The sequence below is a fragment of the Rhinoderma darwinii genome, assembly GCF_050947455.1.
Source record: "Rhinoderma darwinii isolate aRhiDar2 chromosome 5 unlocalized genomic scaffold, aRhiDar2.hap1 SUPER_5_unloc_34, whole genome shotgun sequence".
Lineage (NCBI taxonomy): Eukaryota > Metazoa > Chordata > Amphibia > Anura > Rhinodermatidae > Rhinoderma > Rhinoderma darwinii.
In genome coordinates this window covers 311,887-334,277 of record NW_027461792.1, presented here as the reverse complement: position 1 = coordinate 334,277, position 22,391 = coordinate 311,887, and the positions used below count along the sequence as shown (strand labels likewise).

General features: G+C 43.5%; 4 non-coding genes and 2 pseudogenes across 4 annotated transcripts; all 6 read left to right on the top strand.

Moving 5' to 3' along the window:
• Positions 1 to 4,029: 4,029 nt before the first annotated feature.
• On the top strand, positions 4,030 to 4,221 carry LOC142690574 (U2 spliceosomal RNA). Its single transcript, XR_012859325.1, has one exon. It is a non-coding gene; the product is annotated as a U2 spliceosomal RNA (small nuclear RNA).
• Positions 4,222 to 10,588: 6,367 nt separating this feature from the next.
• Positions 10,589 to 10,773, top strand: LOC142690567 (U2 spliceosomal RNA). The gene has a single exon (XR_012859320.1). It is a non-coding gene; the product is annotated as a U2 spliceosomal RNA (small nuclear RNA).
• Positions 10,774 to 12,120: 1,347 nt separating this feature from the next.
• LOC142690659 (U2 spliceosomal RNA) lies at positions 12,121 to 12,231 on the top strand (annotated as a pseudogene).
• Positions 12,232 to 13,581: 1,350 nt separating this feature from the next.
• Positions 13,582 to 13,788, top strand: LOC142690591 (U2 spliceosomal RNA; annotated as a pseudogene).
• A 1,329-nt stretch (positions 13,789 to 15,117) lies between these two features.
• LOC142690506 (U2 spliceosomal RNA) lies at positions 15,118 to 15,308 on the top strand. The gene has a single exon (XR_012859273.1). It is a non-coding gene; the product is annotated as a U2 spliceosomal RNA (small nuclear RNA).
• Positions 15,309 to 21,952: 6,644 nt separating this feature from the next.
• On the top strand, positions 21,953 to 22,150 carry LOC142690626 (U2 spliceosomal RNA). Its single transcript, XR_012859355.1, has one exon. It is a non-coding gene; the product is annotated as a U2 spliceosomal RNA (small nuclear RNA).
• The last annotated feature ends 241 nt before the right edge of the window (positions 22,151 to 22,391 follow it).

The window sequence follows — 22,391 nt, the reverse complement described above, 5'->3', positions numbered from 1 at the left end:
TTTTGACCATTTCCGGTCAACGGGGGGGTCGGAGCAAAGTTCCTCCACTGCGGTTGTGGAGGGGCTTGCGATGAAGGCTCCCCGTAAGCAGGCAAAGGTTGCCAAGAGTGATGGGACCTCACAGGCCCCTGTGCAGCTGCCCAGGAAGGACATCAGCGATATCTTCAGCCAGGGGCCAGAGATGGGTGAGAGCGACTTCGAGGAGATGGATAGGAGCCATTCTGCAAAGAGACAGCGAGAGGAAGAGGAGTCCGGAGTTCGGAGGAAAGCTGCCTATCGGAGTTCGGATGAGAGCAGTGTGGGGGTTGGAGCCGCCCACGTATCTGGCTCTGACCCTACCAACATCCAAGATTTATTGACCCCTCAAAAAGGGGGTCCAGACTCGCAGCTGATCTCCGAGTACGACTCTTCTGGTTCGGACCCTGACCTCAACTAAGACTATGTTGGTTCCTATCAAAGTCGCCTCACTAAATGTGAGGTCCCTAAAGAGCCCTGTCCGCAGGACTGCTTTATTTTCATTTTTAGAGACTGTGGACTTTGACCTTTGCCTGCTTCAAGAATGTGGAATCCCTAATGACTTGGAATATCAAGATTTAAAGATGGACTGGAAACTAGGCCCCTCAGTCTGGTCTGGTGGAAATGACTGTCGCTCTGCGGGGGTTGGATTGCTCTGCCGAGGTCGTTTTATCTCCATCCAAACAGTGACTGAAATCATGCCCGGCAGAGCTATTTTAATACATTTGCTTTTTAATGGAATTTTAATTCGTGTTTTAAACGTTTATGCCCCTCCTACCAAACAGGAGAGGGCAGAACTATTAGAGATTTTACCATTGTTTTGTGTTGGGTCTACCCCCCTGCTGGTGGGTGGTGATTTTAACTGTGTGCGAGATGGAGAACACCGGCAGGGTGGGGATTTTAATCGAAAAATTGACCGTACTTCTTACCTGCTCAAGAATTTTATTGGTGATTTTAAATTGAAAGATTGCTGGAGGGAACTCTTGCCTGCGGACCCAGGCCCCACCTGGTCCAATGGAAGAGTGAGCTCCAGAATTGATTTTATTTTCACTTCTAATAGTTTTATTCCCAAAAAATGTTTGCTTTTAACAAATATTTTATCTGATCACAAGCTCCTTTCAGTGCACCTGGAGCTAGAGGGAGAGCAAAAAGCTTGTAGGGGTCCCTGGAGACTAAACACCACACTCCTGGAGGACCCCATCATTAAAGAGGAGTTTGTGCGGACCTACCAGTGTTGGCAGTCCCATAGAGCGCCCAGTCAGCCTATGCTACACTGGTGGGAGGGCATTAAACCCAAAATCAGAGCTTTTTTTATTCGAGCAGGTAAGAAGAAAGCAAAAGAGAAAAAACAATGGTTTTATGTTCTTAATAAACGTTTACATGTACTTTTTAAATTGAAGGAGATTGGTATGGATGTTGATGATGATATCTTAAATCTTAAAGCTGAAATAAAATATGCCATAGAAGAGAAAGGGAAACAAATAATTTTTAATTCACATGTAAAGCACCTCGAGGATGGCGAGAAGTGTTCCCGGTTCTTCTTCAAAAAGGTAATGGATAAACGAGATGTCATTTTAAACCTTGAAGGAGAAACCACTATGGTCGGCATTTTAAATTCTGCTTTTAATTTCTACCAATCTCTTTTTAACAAGAAAAATATTGATCCTTCCTTTTTAGAACATGTTCTTAATTCCCTTGATGCCAAGCTAGATATTTTAGACCAGGAAGTTTTATCCCGTAATATTACCTTGGAGGAACTTTTATTTGCTTTTAAAAGTTTTTCTAATGGGAAAGCTCCTGGGGAAGATGGTCTGCCCATCGAATTTTATCATGCTTTTTGGGAAATTTTAAAGAATGACATGTTTTTATTGTATAAGGAAGTTTTTATTACTGAAGAGCTGCCCCCTTCCTGGAGGAGGGGGATTGTGTCCTTAATTTTTAAAAAAGGTGAGAGGGACCAGTTAAAAAACTGGCGCCCTATTACTCTTTTAAACGTTGATTGTAAAATTTTAGCTAAACTAATAACAATCCGTTTTAAACCTTTTATTCATAAATTAATCCATCCAAACCAGGTATGTGGGGTACCTGGGAGGTCAATTACTGAGTCCCTGAATATTTTACGTGACATCATTTGGTATTTTAAAGAAAGGGGTCAAAGCCTTGCTATTTTATCCTTAGATTTCGAGAAGGCTTTTGACCGGGTCTCCCATGAATATCTTTTTATGGTTCTTAAAAAGATGGCTGTTCCTGAAATTATTTTAACACGTATTAAGCTTTTATATCGATCCTGTTTTAGCCAAATTTCTATCAACGGATTTTTAACTAAAGGTGTTCCTCTTTTATCAGGGGTGAAACAGGGGTGCCCGTTGTCTCCGCTCCTTTTTATTTGTGCCATAGAACCTCTGTTCACCCTAATAAGAGATGATAAAGTCATCAGAGGCGTGCCCATACCTGGAGGAAGGGGGAACCAGGTAAAAATCCTAGGCTATATGGATGACGCCACCGTCCTATGCCCAGACGCCGCTTCTATGAGACGGGCATTGAGGAACACCGGCTTTTTTTGTGAAGCCTCTGGTTTTAAATTAAACGTTGATAAGTGTGACTGTTTTTATACTGGTGTATGGGATTCCTCTGTGACACCAGGAGTTAACATGCAGCAGGATCAGATAAAAATTTTAGGAATTGTTTTTAATCAAGAAAACGATGGGAGACCCAATTGGGATTCAGTAATTGCCAAAATGGAAAAAAAGGTTTTAATGTGGAATTTGAGAAATCTCACCATGGAGGGAAAAGTTTTAATAATTAAATCTGTTTTATTACCCATAATGCTTTATGTAGCTATGGTTTTCCCTCCAACAATTTTATATATTAAAAAAGTGACCAGGATCTGTTTTATGTTTTTATGGGGTTCCAAAATGGAAAAACTAAAACGTGATTTTATGTACAGATGTAAGGACAATGGCGGGAGAGATGTTCCTAACCTTTTTAACTTCTTTTACATTAAATACTTTTGCTTCTGTTTTAAAATATATAATTCTGATGGTATTTTTAGCTACTTTTTAAAGTACGCTACGGGCATGATTTTTAAACGATGGTTTCGTGTCCCTTTGAATTCTCCTGTGCTTCTGTGTCCCCCAAAACAATATGCGGTGCTCGAAAAAACTGTCAGGCTCCTAGGTCTCCAAGAATTGGAGCCTGACATATTGGGGGACCAGAAAAAAGTGTCACTCTCCTGTAGGCGGCAGGAGGATACACTGGCAGTTTCAAATTTCTCACAGGCAAGGTCCAAGGTGGTGTGGCGGAACGTTTTCGGGAAATTTATGGCAAATGTGCACAAGGACCTTGCCTGGGCAATCGTTCACCAGTGCCTCCCTACTCGTGAATTCCAGCATAGGCGAGGACTGGTGGCGAGAGCCAAGTGCCCGAGAGACAGGTGTGGTGACGACGAGACGATAATGCACCTGTTTTGGAACTGCCCATATGCACAGGAGGTTTGGAGGAAGGTAGGCCCATTGCTGAAATGGGCCTGCGGTCTTAAAGATCTTAAATTTGAATACGTGTTTTATGGTCTTTTTAACTGCCCAAGTTTTAAACAGCAAATGGTCTGTTGGATCATTTTAAACTGTTTTAAGAATGCCATTTGGAAGGTTAGGAACATTCTGCTTTTTAAACATGATTTTATTGACGTTAAAAATTGTGTGAAATATGCCCTAAGTGAAATGTATATTTATTATCTTAGGGACAAAAAGCAGCTAGGGGTAAAAGAAGCAACATCCATGTGGTGTTTGCAAATGTGGAATACCATAACATTGTAAATAAAAATGGTTTTATTCTTTTATGTCTTTTATGCCCTGTATAAATTTTATCCTGCTATTGTTCTGTACTTTTATTATAACATCTGTATTAATGGTCTTATTATTATTACTTTTGTATTCATTTAAATGTATGAATATTCATGTATTATGCTGTTGATTTTATCTTGTGGTTTCAATTTTAAAAAAAAGTCTGTAAAATATATTATTTTTGCCAATAAAAAACTTTGTTGAAACCTTATCTGTTCTTATCAGTTTAATATCTGATACGTCCCCTATCTGGGGACCATATATTAAATGGATTTTTAGAACAGGGAGATGGAAATAGAGCTTGCTCTGTCCACTCCACGCATTGACCTGGTATTGCAGTATTTCCAGGACCGGTGCACCCTTCCCTTATGTGTTGACTAAAATCAGATTCCAAAAGTGCTATTTGTGTTTGCTATTGTTTTTGTCTTTCTGATGGGATCTCCCCTTTTAATCCCATTATTTCAACACCTGTTGGACAATGCATTTGTACAGTCATGTGTGATAATGAGCTCATTTATTAAATGCAATTAATTAATACATTGCCACCTCTTGTTGTGTGTGTGTGTGTGTGTGTGTGTGTGTGTGTGTGTGTGTGTGTGTGTGTGTGTGTGTGTGTGTGTGTGTGTGTGTGTGTCTTCTGTGTTTCCGGCATTTCACATTGGAACAGCTCATTCACCTTCCTTGTCTTCTCTCCGCCCTCCCTTTTAGGTAAGTTAAAGAGCTGCACCTGAGCCAGCCACTGATTGATGCAGCACCACAGTCAAATAGTGGAGTGGAGTGGAGTAGGGGAACAGCAAACAGCCATTAAAGCAGCCAGCCGCCTACCCGCCACAATGGACCTACCTGTGTACACTAGATGGATGTGATGGAATGTACTGTCGTCCCTACATTTCAAGAAGAAGTAAGAATTGCAGTTGCAACAAACCCTTGCTTGCCTACAAAGAGAGCAGCAATTTGGATTTGTTACTTTGTTACCTGGAAGAATAACAAACTGTGCAAGGATGGAGGTTGTAGGAGCAAGGAGAAGTTGTCTGTAAAGTTGGTGGATGCTTATTTTCCATTTTGCAGTCCCTTGTCTCCCTCTTGTGGCCTCCTGGAGGCAAATAAATGTGCAAAAAAAAGACAGCCTGGCGGCCGGCTGTTGCAGTGTTGCCCTCTCAGGCAACACTGAGTGACTGACTGAGCCGCACCGTCTTATATAAAGTTCAGACGGAACTTTGCACGTGTCATAGTGGAGCCCTCAGGATTCCAGAGCCAGCTTTCTGACATCATAATGGGGCCTGCCTCAGAGATAGATAAAAGCCTGGGCCCAGGCAGTGTTGGTCAGTGCTGCTCAGCAGGCAGCACCGGACTGGACTGGATTAAAGCTGATACAAGGTGTGAAGGAACAAGGGGTGGCTGTGGGCATGCACTGGCTGCCGCTGCCAGTGTTTATCTGCATGGCAGCAGGGCATTTGGGCGTTGCCAGGAAGGCGTTTTTATGTAGATTCCTCCTCTTTCAGCACTGCATTGTGGTGCAAGCAAAAGAAGCAAATCCTGTCTGGCTTCCTCTCCGGCCTTTATTCACCTCCCTCCCGCTTAGTAGCTGTAAATGTGTGTGAGCCTGCAGGGCCCCATGGAATTGCCTAGGAGTAGGCTGAATCAATCGCTGCAAGGGGTGAACAGCAGTATGGGACAGGCTCGGGCAAGGCAAGGGCCGCTCGGGTTATCGCTTCTCGGCCTTTTGGCTAAGCTCAAGTGGTTTAGCTGGGAGGTCCGTCTGAGTGTTCGCCCTTGGCCTTGTGGCATCGCTGGTCCGCCAGCTTAAGCCACCTGCTGCTTTAGGGGGTGATCCAGGAGACAGGGAAGGCGATCGGAGGACGAGGACGAGGAGGATTATGGCTGGACCGCCTAATGCACCAAATACAGTTCGGCTGTTTATCGCAGAGGAGAAGAGGACGTCGTATGGAATTTTGCATGTGCAACAGAAGGTGTTGGAAGGAATTCTGGGAATGGCACACGAATCGATCTTCTGTCTTCAGTCCTTTCCCCAGCAAGGATTCTTTGATGCAAGTTTTTCCACCGTGAGTGAAATGAGGACCTGCTACCTCCGGAGTCAGGAGAACCTTTCCCATCCAGAGCTGCAGGGAATTGATTTTGTCCCTTGTGAGACCAAGAAAAAGAGGATCCCGGTGGTAATCCACATGTACAATCCTTTTGTTGAGGATGAGGAGATCCAGGCATTTTTGGGTCGTTATTGTGCCTATGTCTCTGGTGTGGAGAAAAGGAAGAACATTCTTGGGACTTTTAATGGTATGAGGAGGGTTTGGGTGGAGCTGCGTCCAGACCCAAATGGGCATGATGGTCTGTGCCACCCTCCCCAGAATTTTGCTATTGGGAACAACAGAGGTTTCCTTCACTACCCTGGCCAGCCGGATTTTTGTAGGGTGTGCTACGCCTTTGGCCACACCCGGGAGAATTGTACCACTGGACAGGTATGCAGAAACTGTTACAAGCCTGGACATGAGACTGCCAATTGCGAGGAGGCACGTAAGTGTCACTTCTGCGGATCTGTGGAACACCTGGCCAGGCGGTGCCCTAAGGTGTATGGAGAGGTACAGAGGTCCTATGCCGGGGTCGTGAGAGGTGAGATTGCTGCCTCCGGTCCAACAGCGCCGCCTGTGATGGAGCCGGAGGTTCATGAGGCGGCTGTTGTGGAGGATGTTCCTGTTGCGGTGATGACGGAAGCTGTTGCAGTTCCGGACCTGTTGGTCGCTGAAGGGGAGGAGGCTCAAGCTCCATCTGAGTCCTCTGGAGATCCGGGGGAGATGCAGGTTGATAAATCCTCTCTGAAGCGCAAGGAACCAGAGAGCGTAGTTTCAACGCCATTGAGTGAGCGCATTGAGGAATTTTCCAGTCCGGGTGGGGGAGGGGGAGATTCATCGGCTGCGGTGGACTCTGACTCTTCTACCTCTTCTTTTGGGGCTGGCTACCTTGAGAGCGGTACTGTTACCAAGTTGGCGAAAACCATTCACTTCACAAGAGGTGTAGTGGGGAATAAGAAGGAGAATGTGGCTCGTACTGCTGCGGATGGGACTCCGACGAAACATAGAGGAAGGGGTGCTTTAAAGAAGTCGTGAGGCCCTGTGTTTGAATTGTTTTGACTTTCATTTATAAATAATGCATTTTGTTATAGGTTCCTTAAATGTCCGGAGTATCAGGACTGCAACAAGAAGAGCTGCAACTTTTGATTTTCTGTCAAATTATCATTTTGATGTTTTATGTTTGCAGGAGTGTTGTTTGCTGGAGGAACCTATAAATGCTACCTGGGCCTTGGGTCCTGCAATTTGGTCAGGATCCCAGGAAAGAAACGGGGGGGTGGGAATATTATTTAAAAGTAATGATTTTGTTGTGAAGAAGGTAATTCACATAGTTCAGGGGAGGGTTTTATTAGTTAATTTTGAGTATAGAGGTGCCTCTTATAAAGTTATTAATGTCTATGCTCCGACTGGACGGAGAGAAAGAGCGGAGATGTTTGAGAAATTATATTTTTTCTTGGGGGGGAGGGAAAATTGTTTCCTTCTGGGAGACTTTAATTGTACAGTGAATGCAGGGGATAGGAGTAATGTTGGAGGGGGAGGTGATAGTGGGGTGGATAGTACTGGGAAACAATTAAATGAAATTGTGAGTTTATTTGAACTTAAGGATTGTTTTCGTGAAAAAAATGATGGTTCTTTTGGTTATACGTATTTTAGTAATACTGGAAATATATCGTCACGAATTGATTTTATTTTTTGTTCTAGGTCATTAACTGTTATGGACTTTAAAAGGAGGAGGATGCCGTTCACGGATCATGCGTGGATCGAATGTGTGGTTAAAAGTAACAGTACGTATGAATTTGGTAGGGGTGTATGGAAATTAAATGTGACATTGTTGGATGATGAATGTGTTCGGGAGCAATATAGGAGATTGTTTGGGATGTGGCAATCAAAGAAAGGGGAGTTTTTTAGTGTGATTGACTGGTGGGAATGGGTTAAAAGGGAAACAAAAAGGTTTTTTGTAAAAAAAGGGTGTGAAAGAGGAAGGAAGGAAATGGAGGAGTATGAGAGATGGCAAAAAAGATTGGAGTATTTGTATGAACTTAGACGGGTGGGTATGAATGTTGAAGGTGAGATTGAAGAAGCGCGTGATTATGTTAAAAGATGTTTGGAGGAAAAAGGTAAGAAGATTATTGCACAAGCTAGAGTGGAAGTAAGGGAAAAAGATGAGAAATGCACAAAGTTTTTCTTTAAAAAAGCTTTTAATAAAAAAACTGGAATGGTGAGTGTGTTGAGAGAGGATGGTGTAGAAGTGTTTGGTAAAAATGAGATTCTGGATGAAGTATGGAAGTTTTATACGGATTTGTTTACTGAGAAGAAGCGTGATTGTTCATTAGAGAGTGAATGTTTGGGGTATGTGGATAAACAGTTGGATGAGATTGATCAGAGTTTTTTGAGTGAGGACATAAGGAAGAGTGAAGTAGAGGATGCAATGAATGGTATGAAGAAGGGGAAAGTAGCAGGGAGTGATGGTTTGCCTGTAGAATTTTATTGTGTATTTTGGGATATGATTGGTGATTATGTATGGGAAGTTTGTAAGGAAGTTTTGGAGAGAGGTAGGTTGTCAAAAAGTATGAGTGAAAGTGTGACTGTTCTTTTGTTTAAGAAGGGGGAGAAAAAGAGTTTAAAAAATTGGAGGCCGATAGCGCTCTTAAATTGCGATTACAAGATTATATCTAAGATTATTGCTAATAGGTTGAGAAGTGTGATTGACTGTATGGTTGGTGAAGAACAAATGTGTGCAGTGCCTGACAGGAGGATTTCTGAATGTTTGCTGGGTTTGAGAGATGTGTTGTGGGACTGTAAGGATAGGAAACAAGGTGTGGCTGTGATTACGGTTGATTTTGAGAAGGCGTATGATAGAGTTGTGCATGATTTTATGTTCAAGATTTTGAGGAAAATGGGTGTACCGGAGAGAATGGTTGGATGGATTCAGTGTTTATACAGAGATATAGGGAGTAGAATCCAGGTGAATGGTTTTCTGAGCGAGAAGGTGAGGATTATGTCAGGAGTTCGTCAAGGGTGTCCATTGTCACCAATTTTATTTGTTTGTGTGATTGAACCGTTGTTGGGTATGTTTAGGCGGGACAAGGTAATGCGGGGTGTAGAAATCCCTGGCAGTAAGGGGAGAGATGTGCGTGTGATTGGTTATATGGATGATGTCACGGTTGTGTGTAAATGTATGGCTGCTGTTAAGCGGGCTAAGTTGCTGATTGAATGTTTTTGTATGATGAGTGGGTTTAAGTTGAATGTGGATAAAAGTGGTTGTAAGTTTTTTGATGAATGGAAGGAAAATGACTTGTGTGGATGGCCAGTGAGACAAGGTGGGGTGGAAGTTCTGGGGGTGATTTTTGACAATGATTTGTATGGGAAAGAGAGTTGGGGGAGAGTTTTAGAACGGGTGAAAAATAAAACAAATTTTTGGTCTTTAAGGACTTTATCGATTGATGGGAGAGTTTTGGTGATTAAATCTGTGATTATTCCAATTTTGTTGTATATTAATTATGTTTTTCCTCCGCCTGACAGATGTCTGGCGAGAATCATCCGAGTAATTTTTTTGTTCCTTTGGAACTCAAAGATGGAGAAATTGAAGCGAGAGAAAGTGGTGAAGAGAAGAGTGAATGGTGGAAAAGGTCTGATGAATATTGAATGTTTTCTGGCGGTGAAGTATGTAAGTTTTTGTATGTCGATCAGTAAGAAGGAAAGTGTGTATGGTTGTATGGTGAAGTATTTGGCTGGAAGGGTGTTACTGAGATATAAATTAATGGTAAGGGATTTGAGGGAGCCAACAAGTTTTGGTACTCCATGGTTTTATATGAGGATTGATAGGTGCATTAGGAGGAACCACTTAGAGAATGTGACAGTGAATGATTGGTGTGAGAGCAAGAAAGTGATGAAAGTTTTGGAGTCAAGAGAGATGGTTGAATGTGTGGCTGGTTTGACTGAGAATGAGAGTAAAGCAGTGTGGAAGAATGTGCAAAGTAAAGAGTTAGTAAACAGGCAAAAGGATCTTGCTTGGATGACTGTGCATAGGTGTTTACCTACGCGCGAGTTTCAACGGAGAAGAAGGTTGGTAAACAGTGAGAACTGCCCCAGGGCAGGATGTGGTAGGTGTGAGAATTATGTTCATTTACTGTGGGAGTGTGAGTATGCTAAGAATGTATGGAAAGGGATGGGTAAATTGATTAAAGGTATAACTGGGGTTGAATTATTGACGTTTAATATGATGATGTTTGGGTTGTGTGGTGTGAATAGAGAGAAAGCTAGGTTGTTGTGGTTGATTGTAAATTGCGTAAAAGAAGTGTTGTGGGATGTCAGGAATATCTTAGTTTTTAAGCAAAAGGACGTTGAAGTGTATGAGTGTTTGGGCATGATCCGTGGACGTTTATTTCTGTATGTGTTATGTGACCGAAAAAGACTTGGCAGTGATGCCGAAGGAGTCTGGAAATACAAAAAATGGCGGTCATGGCTTATTAATTGAATTTAATGTGTTTTTTTTCTTTTCTTATAAGAATGGGTTTTTTTTGTTTTTTTGGGGAGGATACAATGTATTTGTGTTTGTATTTTTGAATATTTCTCTTTTAAAATGATGGATGTGTCTTTGAATATTTTGTTTTTGTACTTTTCATGACAAATGTATGAAATGTAATCTGACTTTATTTTCAATAAAAATTAAAAAAAAAAAATCTGTTCTTATCAGTTTAATATCTGATACGTCCCCTATCTGGGGACCATATATTAAATGGATTTTTAGAACAGGGAGATGGAAATAGAGCTTGCTCTGTCCACTCCACGCATTGACCTGGTATTGCAGTATTTCCAGGACCGGTGCACCCTTCCCTTATGTGTTGACTAAAATCAGATTCCAAAAGTGCTATTTGTGTTTGCTATTGTTTTTGTCTTTCTGATGGGATCTCCCCTTTTAATCCCATTATTTCAACACCTGTTGGACAATGCATTTGTACAGTCATGTGTGATAATGAGCTCATTTATTAAATGCAATTAATTAATACATTGCCACCTCTTGTTGTGTGTGTGTGTGTGTGTGTGTGTGTGTGTGTGTGTGTGTGTGTGTGTGTGTGTGTGTGTGTGTGTGTGTGTGTGTGTGTGTGTCTTCTGTGTTTCCGGCATTTCACATTGGAACAGCTCATTCACCTTCCTTGTCTTCTCTCCGCCCTCCCTTTTAGGTAAGTTAAAGAGCTGCACCTGAGCCAGCCACTGATTGATGCAGCACCACAGTCAAATAGTGGAGTGGAGTGGAGTAGGGGAACAGCAAACAGCCATTAAAGCAGCCAGCCGCCTACCCGCCACAATGGACCTACCTGTGTACACTAGATGGATGTGATGGAATGTACTGTCGTCCCTACATTTCAAGAAGAAGTAAGAATTGCAGTTGCAACAAACCCTTGCTTGCCTACAAAGAGAGCAGCAATTTGGATTTGTTACTTTGTTACCTGGAAGAATAACAAACTGTGCAAGGATGGAGGTTGTAGGAGCAAGGAGAAGTTGTCTGTAAAGTTGGTGGATGCTTATTTTCCATTTTGCAGTCCCTTGTCTCCCTCTTGTGGCCTCCTGGAGGCAAATAAATGTGCAAAAAAAAGACAGCCTGGCGGCCGGCTGTTGCAGTGTTGCCCTCTCAGGCAACACTGAGTGACTGACTGAGCCGCACCGTCTTATATAAAGTTCAGACGGAACTTTGCACGTGTCATAGTGGAGCCCTCAGGATTCCAGAGCCAGCTTTCTGACATCATAATGGGGCCTGCCTCAGAGATAGATAAAAGCCTGGGCCCAGGCAGTGTTGGTCAGTGCTGCTCAGCAGGCAGCACCGGACTGGACTGGATTAAAGCTGATACAAGGTGTGAAGGAACAAGGGGTGGCTGTGGGCATGCACTGGCTGCCGCTGCCAGTGTTTATCTGCATGGCAGCAGGGCATTTGGGCGTTGCCAGGAAGGCGTTTTTATGTAGATTCCTCCTCTTTCAGCACTGCATTGTGGTGCAAGCAAAAGAAGCAAATCCTGTCTGGCTTCCTCTCCGGCCTTTATTCACCTCCCTCCCGCTTAGTAGCTGTAAATGTGTGTGAGCCTGCAGGGCCCCATGGAATTGCCTAGGAGTAGGCTGAATCAATCGCTGCAAGGGGTGAACAGCAGTATGGGACAGGCTCGGGCAAGGCAAGGGCCGCTCGGGTTATCGCTTCTCGGCCTTTTGGCTAAGATCAAGTGTAGTACTTTAGGGTATTGCCTTGTTTCTTGGTCAGGAGGTGCCCTGGTACCCTTTTCCTTGGCCTGGGGGGATCGTTTCTCTTAGGAGAGACTTCACCCCTCTGCTGCTATTGGGGAGGAGGATTAGTCCAGGGCAACGGGGAGCGATCACCTGCCTGGTACTTCGGTACTGAAGGTATTCTTTGGAGATTGCTGGAATTCGTTTGGAGCAGGATGGAGGAAATTCCCGAATATATGCGTACCAGGAATGCTGTCCGGTTTTTCGTGGAGGAATCTGAGCGACAAAGGAAGGATCTGGAGTTCATCACAAAGGTTCTTTTGTTGGATTTCTTTCAGCTGGAGAGATCATGCATTTTGGCGGTGATGGACTATCCGAGGAGAGGGTGCTTTGACGTTACCTTCGCCACAGAAGAAATTTATGCTGTCTTTTTAGAACGCTTGAAGGAAGGTAAAAGGGACCCAAGACTTGTGGGTGTGAAGGTAACACCACATTTTGTGCCAAACAAAAAGTTGGTGGTTGTAAAAATGTTTTCGCCTTACGTGGATGAAGAGGACATTAAGTTATTTCTCAATAAGTTTTGTGAGGAGGTGGTGGGAAAGGGGAAAGTGTTTAACCCTTTTGGATTTTGGACTGGGAAGTGGAAATTTCTTTGTAAATTTGTGAGAATTGGTGAATCTAGAAACCTATTGTTTCCTCCAGCGCGGTTCAAGATTGGAAGTGCGTGTGGAAATTTATTTTTTCTTGGAATGGATATGTTTTGTTTGAATTGTAAAGAGTATGGTCATGAGAGAGAAGCCTGTGAGAAAGTAATGTGTACAAAATGTCTGCAAGAGGGACATAAGTATAATGAATGTCAGAAAGGGAAAGTATGTAATATGTGTGGAGAGGAGGGGCACATATTCAAATCGTGCCCAAAGAAAAGCAAACGTGAGGTACAAGAGGAAAATAAGAAGATAGTCAAAAGAAAGGAAGCGGAAGTTAGTTTGGAAGAAGGCAAGCTTCATAAATTGGAAGGAAGTGGGCAAAGTGATGAGAAAAAAAGGAAAAAAGCAGAGAGAAAGAAAAAAAGTGTCATTTCAGAAGAGGAAAGAGCAGAAAGAGACAGGTTATTGGAAGAAGTAGAGCAGTTACGTAGTAAAATTAATTTTGAAAAAATGCGGAGGAGGGTGCGGCTCTGTGTAAGAGAAAATTTACCAGGGTTTCTTGAAAGGTATGGTGTGCCAACATGGTTAACGTGCATTGTAAACTGTGAGTGGGATGGTAATGATTTGCAGGAACATCTAGTGGATATGTTAGGAACTATTGCTGTTAAAAAAGGAATGTTTTTTTGATTTCTTAAGGAAAAAAAAGGAAAGAGGAAAACAAAAATTAATTGTACGTTTTCAGTTTTCATTGTGATGATCTAAGTCTTTTTTATTTTGAATTTTATGATTTTTAAGACGTGATCTGAATGAATTAAAAAAAAAAAAAAAAAAAAAAAATCTGTTCTTATCAGTTTAATATCTGATACGTCCCCTATCTGGGGACCATATATTAAATGGATTTTTAGAACAGGGAGATGGAAATAGAGCTTGCTCTGTCCACTCCACGCATTGACCTGGTATTGCAGTATTTCCAGGACCGGTGCACCCTTCCCTTATGTGTTGACTAAAATCAGATTCCAAAAGTGCTATTTGTGTTTGCTATTGTTTTTGTCTTTCTGATGGGATCTCCCCTTTTAATCCCATTATTTCAACACCTGTTGGACAATGCATTTGTACAGTCATGTGTGATAATGAGCTCATTTATTAAATGCAATTAATTAATACATTGCCACCTCTTGTTGTGTGTGTGTGTGTGTGTGTGTGTGTGTGTGTGTGTGTGTGTGTGTGTGTGTGTGTGTGTGTGTGTCTTCTGTGTTTCCGGCATTTCACATTGGAACAGCTCATTCACCTTCCTTGTCTTCTCTCCGCCCTCCCTTTTAGGTAAGTTAAAGAGCTGCACCTGAGCCAGCCACTGATTGATGCAGCACCACAGTCAAATAGTGGAGTGGAGTGGAGTAGGGGAACAGCAAACAGCCATTAAAGCAGCCAGCCGCCTACCCGCCACAATGGACCTACCTGTGTACACTAGATGGATGTGATGGAATGTACTGTCGTCCCTACATTTCAAGAAGAAGTAAGAATTGCAGTTGCAACAAACCCTTGCTTGCCTACAAAGAGAGCAGCAATTTGGATTTGTTACTTTGTTACCTGGAAGAATAACAAACTGTGCAAGGATGGAGGTTGTAGGAGCAAGGAGAAGTTGTCTGTAAAGTTGGTGGATGCTTATTTTCCATTTTGCAGTCCCTTGTCTCCCTCTTGTGGCCTCCTGGAGGCAAATAAATGTGCAAAAAAAAGACAGCCTGGCGGCCGGCTGTTGCAGTGTTGCCCTCTCAGGCAACACTGAGTGACTGACTGAGCCGCACCGTCTTATATAAAGTTCAGACGGAACTTTGCACGTGTCATAGTGGAGCCCTCAGGATTCCAGAGCCAGCTTTCTGACATCATAATGGGGCCTGCCTCAGAGATAGATAAAAGCCTGGGCCCAGGCAGTGTTGGTCAGTGCTGCTCAGCAGGCAGCACCGGACTGGACTGGATTAAAGCTGATACAAGGTGTGAAGGAACAAGGGGTGGCTGTGGGCATGCACTGGCTGCCGCTGCCAGTGTTTATCTGCATGGCAGCAGGGCATTTGGGCGTTGCCAGGAAGGCGTTTTTATGTAGATTCCTCCTCTTTCAGCACTGCATTGTGGTGCAAGCAAAAGAAGCAAATCCTGTCTGGCTTCCTCTCCGGCCTTTATTCACCTCCCTCCCGCTTAGTAGCTGTAAATGTGTGTGAGCCTGCAGGGCCCCATGGAATTGCCTAGGAGTAGGCTGAATCAATCGCTGCAAGGGGTGAACAGCAGTATGGGACAGGCTCGGGCAAGGCAAGGGCCGCTCGGGTTATCGCTTCTCGGCCTTTTGGCTAAGATCAAGTGTAGTATCTGTTCTTATCAGTTTAATATCTGATACGTCCCCTATCTGGGGACCATATATTAAATGGATTTTTAGAACAGGGAGATGGAAATAGAGCTTGCTCTGTCCACTCCACGCATTGACCTGGTATTGCAGTATTTCCAGGACCGGTGCACCCTTCCCTTATGTGTTGACTAAAATCAGATTCCAAAAGTGCTATTTGTGTTTGCTATTGTTTTTGTCTTTCTGATGGGATCTCCCCTTTTAATCCCATTATTTCAACACCTGTTGGACAATGCATTTGTACAGTCATGTGTGATAATGAGCTCATTTATTAAATGCAATTAATTAATACATTGCCACCTCTTGTTGTGTGTGTGTGTGTGTGTGTGTGTGTCTTCTGTGTTTCTGTGTTTCCGGCATTTCACATTGGAACAGCTCATTCACCTTCCTTGTCTTCTCTCCGCCCTCCCTCCTAGGTAAGTTAAAGAGCTGCACCTGAGCCAGCCACTGATTGATGCAGCACCACAGTCAAATAGTGGAGTGGAGTGGAGTAGGGGAACAGCAAACAGCCATTAAAGCAGCCAGCCGCCTACCCGCCACAATGGACCTACCTGTGTACACTAGATGGATGTGATGGAATGTACTGTCGTCCCTACATTTCAAGAAGAAGTAAGAATTGCAGTTGCAACAAACCCTTGCTTGCCTACAAAGAGAGCAGCAATTTGGATTTGTTACTTTGTTACCTGGAAGAATAACAAACTGTGCAAGGATGGAGGTTGTAGGAGCAAGGAGAAGTTGTCTGTAAAGTTGGTGGATGCTTATTTTCCATTTTGCAGTCCCTTGTCTCCCTCTTGTGGCCTCCTGGAGGCAAATAAATGTGCAAAAAAAAGACAGCCTGGCGGCCGGCTGTTGCAGTGTTGCCCTCTCAGGCAACACTGAGTGACTGACTGAGCCGCACCGTCTTATATAAAGTTCAGACGGAACTTTGCACGTGTCATAGTGGAGCCCTCAGGATTCCAGAGCCAGCTTTCTGACATCATAATGGGGCCTGCCTCAGAGATAGATAAAAGCCTGGGCCCAGGCAGTGTTGGTCAGTGCTGCTCAGCAGGCAGCACCGGACTGGACTGGATTAAAGCTGATACAAGGTGTGAAGGAACAAGGGGTGGCTGTGGGCATGCACTGGCTGCCGCTGCCAGTGTTTATCTGCATGGCAGCAGGGCATTTGGGCGTTGCCAGGAAGGCGTTTTTATGTAGATTCCTCCTCTTTCAGCACTGCATTGTGGTGCAAGCAAAAGAAGCAAATCCTGTCTGGCTTCCTCTCCGGCCTTTATTCACCTCCCTCCCGCTTAGTAGCTGTAAATGTGTGTGAGCCTGCAGGGCCCCATGGAATTGCCTAGGAGTAGGCTGAATCAATCGCTGCAAGGGGTGAACAGCAGTATGGGACAGGCTCGGGCAAGGCAAGGGCCGCTCGGGTTATCGCTTCTCGGCCTTTTGGCTAAGACCAAGTGTATTTATACAGGAGGTTTTTGGTCAGAAGGTGCTCAGGTACCCTCTCTCTCGGCCTCGGGGGATCGTCCAGGTTCGCCTGGACTTCACCCCCGTGCTGCTATTTGGGAGAGAGGCTTAGTCCTGAGCAACGAGTTGCGATCCCCCCCCCAGCCCTTTGGTACGTCTCAGGACCCCATAGGGCGCAGCCTTTTGCTGTGCGGTTCGGCCTGGCCACGGAAATGGCAGGCGAGCCAGATGCGGTGCCGGTGTATGCCCGGCTAAAGAACTCTGCACGATTTATCGTGGCAGAGGGTGGAGGCGGTCCACGTGGCGTGAAATTTTTAGTCAACACGATCTTGGAAGAACTACTGGCGGTCCACAAAAACGAGATTTTGGCTATCCAGGACTACCCGAAACGAGGAATATTTGATGTAACCTTTATGGGAGAAGGAATCCTCCGTGATGCCATGGACCGAGCTGAGAGGAGAAAAGGTGAACTCGTGGTAGCGGGAGTCCAGGTAGTAGAACATGCCTTTGAAATTACCAAACTCGTTGTGATTAAAATGTACTCCCCATATGTGAAGGATATGGAAGTGGCAGCATTTCTAGCTGCCTACTTCAAGAACGTCAAACTATTGGGGAGAGTTATGAACGAGTGTGGAGTGTGGACCGTCAAGTGGAAGTTTTTAGTGACTTTGATAAAGGACCCCTCCACCCAAGAAACGAGATTACCACCGGCTCGTTTTAAAATTGGAAATGTGAATGGCGACCTCTATTTTTCAGGGATGCCAAACTTCTGCAGGGCCTGCGGTACCTATGGACATACCAGTTTTAACTGCGATGTCACCTGTAGAAACTGTGGAAGCAAAGAGCACAATATGAGAGAATGCTCACAAGAGAAAAAATGTAATTTTTGCCAAAAAACTGGTCATCTGTATTATTCTTGTCCCCATAGGTACCGAGGCGAAGAAAATGAGCAACCCGAGGCGCCCCCACGTGCTCCACCAGCGGACCAGTCCCACCCCCGGGGAGAGGAGCATGCCGGGGCAGCGAAGGAGCAGCGAGGCACCTGGGCTTCAGTGGTGCGAAATAATGGAGCCAAAGCGGGTGCCTCGCGGCCAGCAACCTCTGAGGAAAGGATGGAGCCCAATGCCAAAGAAAAAAGGCAATCTAAGAGGAAGGCGGAAAAGGAGCAGGCCACCGATGATACTGGGGCATCCCAGAGGGCTGGTTGTCCAGTGGGTGCCGGGCCTGCTCCTGTACCTGGGTCTCAGGAGTCTGACTCCGAGCAGGAGAACTGGGTAGCGGTGGGTCCCCGAAAAAAGGGAAAACAGGAGCGTGCTGGTAGGAGGGAATCAGGGGAGGAGCAGATGGACACAACCGTGAAAAAAAGTGAGGCTCCTCCTAGGACCACTTCCTCGCCTGACCTGGTGAGGAGGGTGGGCACTGTTCCCTCCCAGATACCGGACACCCCGCCGTGTGCGCAACCTCCCCCTCTAAGACGGCGCCATCAGAGCCTGGGGGGAGAGGCGGGGCCCTTGGGGGACCCACCCGAAATGGACCTACGTGGTCACCCAGTTGAGACCCAGGTGACGCTAGGCGAGATTGGGCTCCCCTTGTATGAGATAAGAGTTGCTGGCACGGCCCTCAGTGAAGGTAGTTCCTCTCCCTTTTCGTCCCTCTTTGCAGGCGATTCGGACGAGGGTGGGGATATGAGCGCAAACGAGAGTTCTGGTAATGCTGGTGGAGGAAATGTCTGATTTTAAGTTCCACGAATATTTATTATTTTAAAATCAAGACGCTATTTTAATCTCCACAATGTCAGAAGTAAAGGGAATCTCCCTCAACGTGAGGGGCGCCAAGTCCAAAGTTAGAAGGGTTGCTCTCTTCAGCTTTTTAGCTGGCCTGGCAGCCTCTGTTTTTTTCCTGCAGGAGTGCGGCATTCCCCATATGATGAAGTACCATAAATACCAAGAGGATTGGAAGTATGGTCCATCAGTCTGGTCTGGATCTAACGAGTCCAGATCAGCAGGGGTCGCCATTCTTTTTAAGGGAAACGTTTTAATCGATTTTATCCAAGAGATTCTTCCAGGACGTATTTTATTGGTTAAGGCTTTTATTGACGGTGTGAAATGGCAGTTTTTAAATTTTTATGGCTCACCTGACAAAAATAAAAGAGAAGAAATGTTAGCGATTTTACCTCTTTTTATTAACACGACTGAGCCTTTTATCCTCGCAGGTGATTTTAATTGTATCCTGAGAGGGGAACGCCGGCTTACCAGTGCTACAAGCAGGAACTATGACAAGACCTCTGGACTGCTCAAAGATATGGTGGGTGATTTTAAGTTAAAAGACGTTTATAAAGAATGTAACAGGAGCAGTCCAGAGGAAGCCGGCGTTACCTGGAGCAACGCCACCTGTAGCTCCAGGATAGATTTTATTTTTTGTAACGAGAATCTACTGCCTTTTAAATGTGAAGTTTTAACCAATGTGTTTTCTGATCACAAGCTTTTATCATTTTATGTAAAGCGTGATTTTAATAACATTATTAGTAAAAAGTCCTGGAAGTTAAATGTTTCCCTTTTAGATGATCCACAGGTTTTTACCGATTTTATTGAATTTTACAAAGAGAGTAGGCGGGTGAGAGACACACGGGCTCCCATCACTGAATGGTGGGAGAAAATGAAAAGAAAAATAAAAGAATTTTTTATTAAAAAAAGTGTGGCAAAAGCCAGAGAGAAGCAGGCTTTTTTTAAAATCCTTAACACCCGCCTACAGACCCTGTACAAGATGAGAGAGCATGAGATAGATGTAAAAGACGACATCACCAACTTAAAAAAAGAGATAGCTCAGTGCCTGGAGCAGAAAGGCAAAGAAATTATTTTTCGTTCTAGGATACAACACGTGGAAGAGAACGAGACCTGCTCCAGGTACTTTTTTAAGAAAATGAACAATAAAAAAGCTATTCTTAAAAATATTGATGGGGTGTCGGATGTACAGGGTCTTTTAAGTAAAGTTCATGAGTTTTATACTGACCTTTTTAATGTGAAAACTGTGGATCGTGATTTTATGCGTGACTCGCTGAAGGAGATTACCACTGTTTTAGACCCTGTCTCCCAGAATTTTTTATTGCAGGAACTGTCGGAGCAGGAGATTTTAGAGACAGTGAAGAGTTTTAAAGCAGGTAAAGTTCCTGGCCCGGACGGTATACCCAGCGAGTTTTATGTCAAATTTTATGATATTTTAAAAGATGATCTCTTAAACCTTTTTACCGAAGTCTTTCATTCCAAGATGCTGCCTAAGTCCTGGCGGAAGGGTGAGGTCTCCTTGCTATACAAGAAAGGTGACATCGCAGTTTTAGAGAATTGGAGACCAATAACCCTTCTGAATAGTGACTACAAAATAATGGCAAAACTATGCGCAAACCGTTTAAAAGCCATAGTACCCCACATCATACACTCTAACCAGGTGTGTGGGGTGCCAGGCCGCAGCATCTGGGATAATATTAATTTAATAAAAGATGCGATTGAAGACACAAAATCTAGAAACGGAAAATTAGCCATTTTATCCATAGATTTTCAAAAAGCTTTCGACCGAGTATCGCACTTTTATCTTTTTAAGGTTTTAGAGCGGATGGGTATACCTGAAGGTTTTTTATTATCTATTAAAGCCTTTTATAGAGATTGCACAAGCAAAATTTTAGTAAATGGTTTTAAGACACAGGACGTTCTTTTAAACTCTGGGGTGAAGCAGGGGTGTCCCTTGTCCCCACTGCTTTTCATATGTGCACTAGAGCCTCTGCTATGCGCAATACGCCGGGACAAACAGATACGTGGAGTCCCCCTGCCAGGGGGAGGCGGCATAGAGGCTAAAGCAGTGGGGTACATGGATGATGTGGCGATACTTTGTAGGGACACCCTCTCGCTTCAGAAAGCCCTAAAACAAATTGAGTTTTATTGCTGTGCTTCCGGTTTTAGAATAAACTTCAGCAAAAGTAATATTTTAAGCATAGGAAGCATGGTTTTTAGAGACGTACCCGTTCCTGTGTCAGATACTATTAAAGTTTTAGGTATCTCCTTCAGTGAGCACGACAATGGTTTTATAAGTTGGGACATGGTGGCGCAGAAGGTAAACAATAAAATTTGTATGTGGAATATGAGGAAACTCACTATGGAGGGAAAAATTTTAATCATAAAAATGGTCATTTTACCCCTTCTTTTATACACAAGCATGGTGTTCCCTCCCCCAACAGTTTTATTACGAAAAATAACAAAAGCATGTTTTACCTTCTTTTGGAGTTCCAGGATGGAGAAATTGAAACGAGAAACGGTAATAAAGTCCAAACCAAAGGGTGGCAAAGATTTTCCTGATTTTAATAGGTTTCTTTTAATTAAGTTCTTTAGTTTCTGTTTTAATTCCCTTTTTAAAGAGCACTATTGGTCTTACTTTTTACGTTTTAATACTGGGTTTTTTATGCGGAGGTTTGGTTGGTTCAACATAATTTTATCCTCACCATACGCTTTTAAATTACCAGCGAATTACGTAATTTTAGAAAAAATAGTGGCTCTCTTCAATTTAAAAGGGAAGACCGTGAACGAACTTAAAAACAGCAAGAAAATAATTAAAGACCTGAGAGAGAGCGAGACGGTCAGCAATGTAGAGAATTTTAATACGCAACGATGTGCTTTTATTTTCAAAATGGTTAATGTGTTTTATCTTTTTAATGCACAGATGGACCTGGCCTGGAGCTGCGTTCATCAATGTCTTCCATGCCGGGCATTCCAGTACAGAAGAGGATTCGCGAGGTCTGCCGTCTGCCCGAGGGAAGGCTGCCAGGCCGAGGAAACTATAAGACATATTTTTTGGACATGTGACTTTGCAAAACAATTTTGGAAAAAAATATTCCCTCTTTTGGTGAAGATGGCAGACCTAAAGGACTTAAACTATGAAGATATTTTATATGGACTTTTTGGATGCCCAACCGCGAGTCAGAAGATAATTGCATGGAAGACGATGAATTGCGCCAAAGAAGCTCTATGGAAGGCCAGGAACATCCTCCTTTTTAAGCACGACGTTTTATCGGTTGATGATGTTTTAGGTCTTTGTTTTAGTGAGATGTATATTTATTTTTTACTAGACAAAAAAAGGAATGCCACCCTTCTAAATAAATGGTTTGTGACTGACTGGAACTCCAAATAAATAAAGATTTGCCCCATGTCCCTCCACAAAAATTTTATGAAAATTTGATTTTACTATTGTTACAATGTAAAAATTCTTTGTATTTATCTATGTAACTGAAATGTGTTTTATTGTAAAATTGAAATTTTTATAAATAAATCATTGACACCCCCGCGAGGGGGTAGCCAACTGAAAAAAAAATCTGTTCTTATCAGTTTAATATCTGATACGTCCCCTATCTGGGGACCATATATTAAATGGATTTTTAGAACAGGGAGATGGAAATAGAGCTTGCTCTGTCCACTCCACGCATTGACCTGGTATTGCAGTATTTCCAGGACCGGTGCACCCTTCCCTTATGTGTTGACTAAAATCAGATTCCAAAAGTGCTATTTGTGTTTGCTATTGTTTTTGTCTTTCTGATGGGATCTCCCCTTTTAATCCCATTATTTCAACACCTGTTGGACAATGCATTTGTACAGTCATGTGTGATAATGAGCTCATTTATTAAATGCAATTAATTAATACATTGCCACCTCTTGTTGTGTGTGTGTGTGTGTGTGTGTGTGTGTGTGTGTGTGTGTGTGTGTGTGTG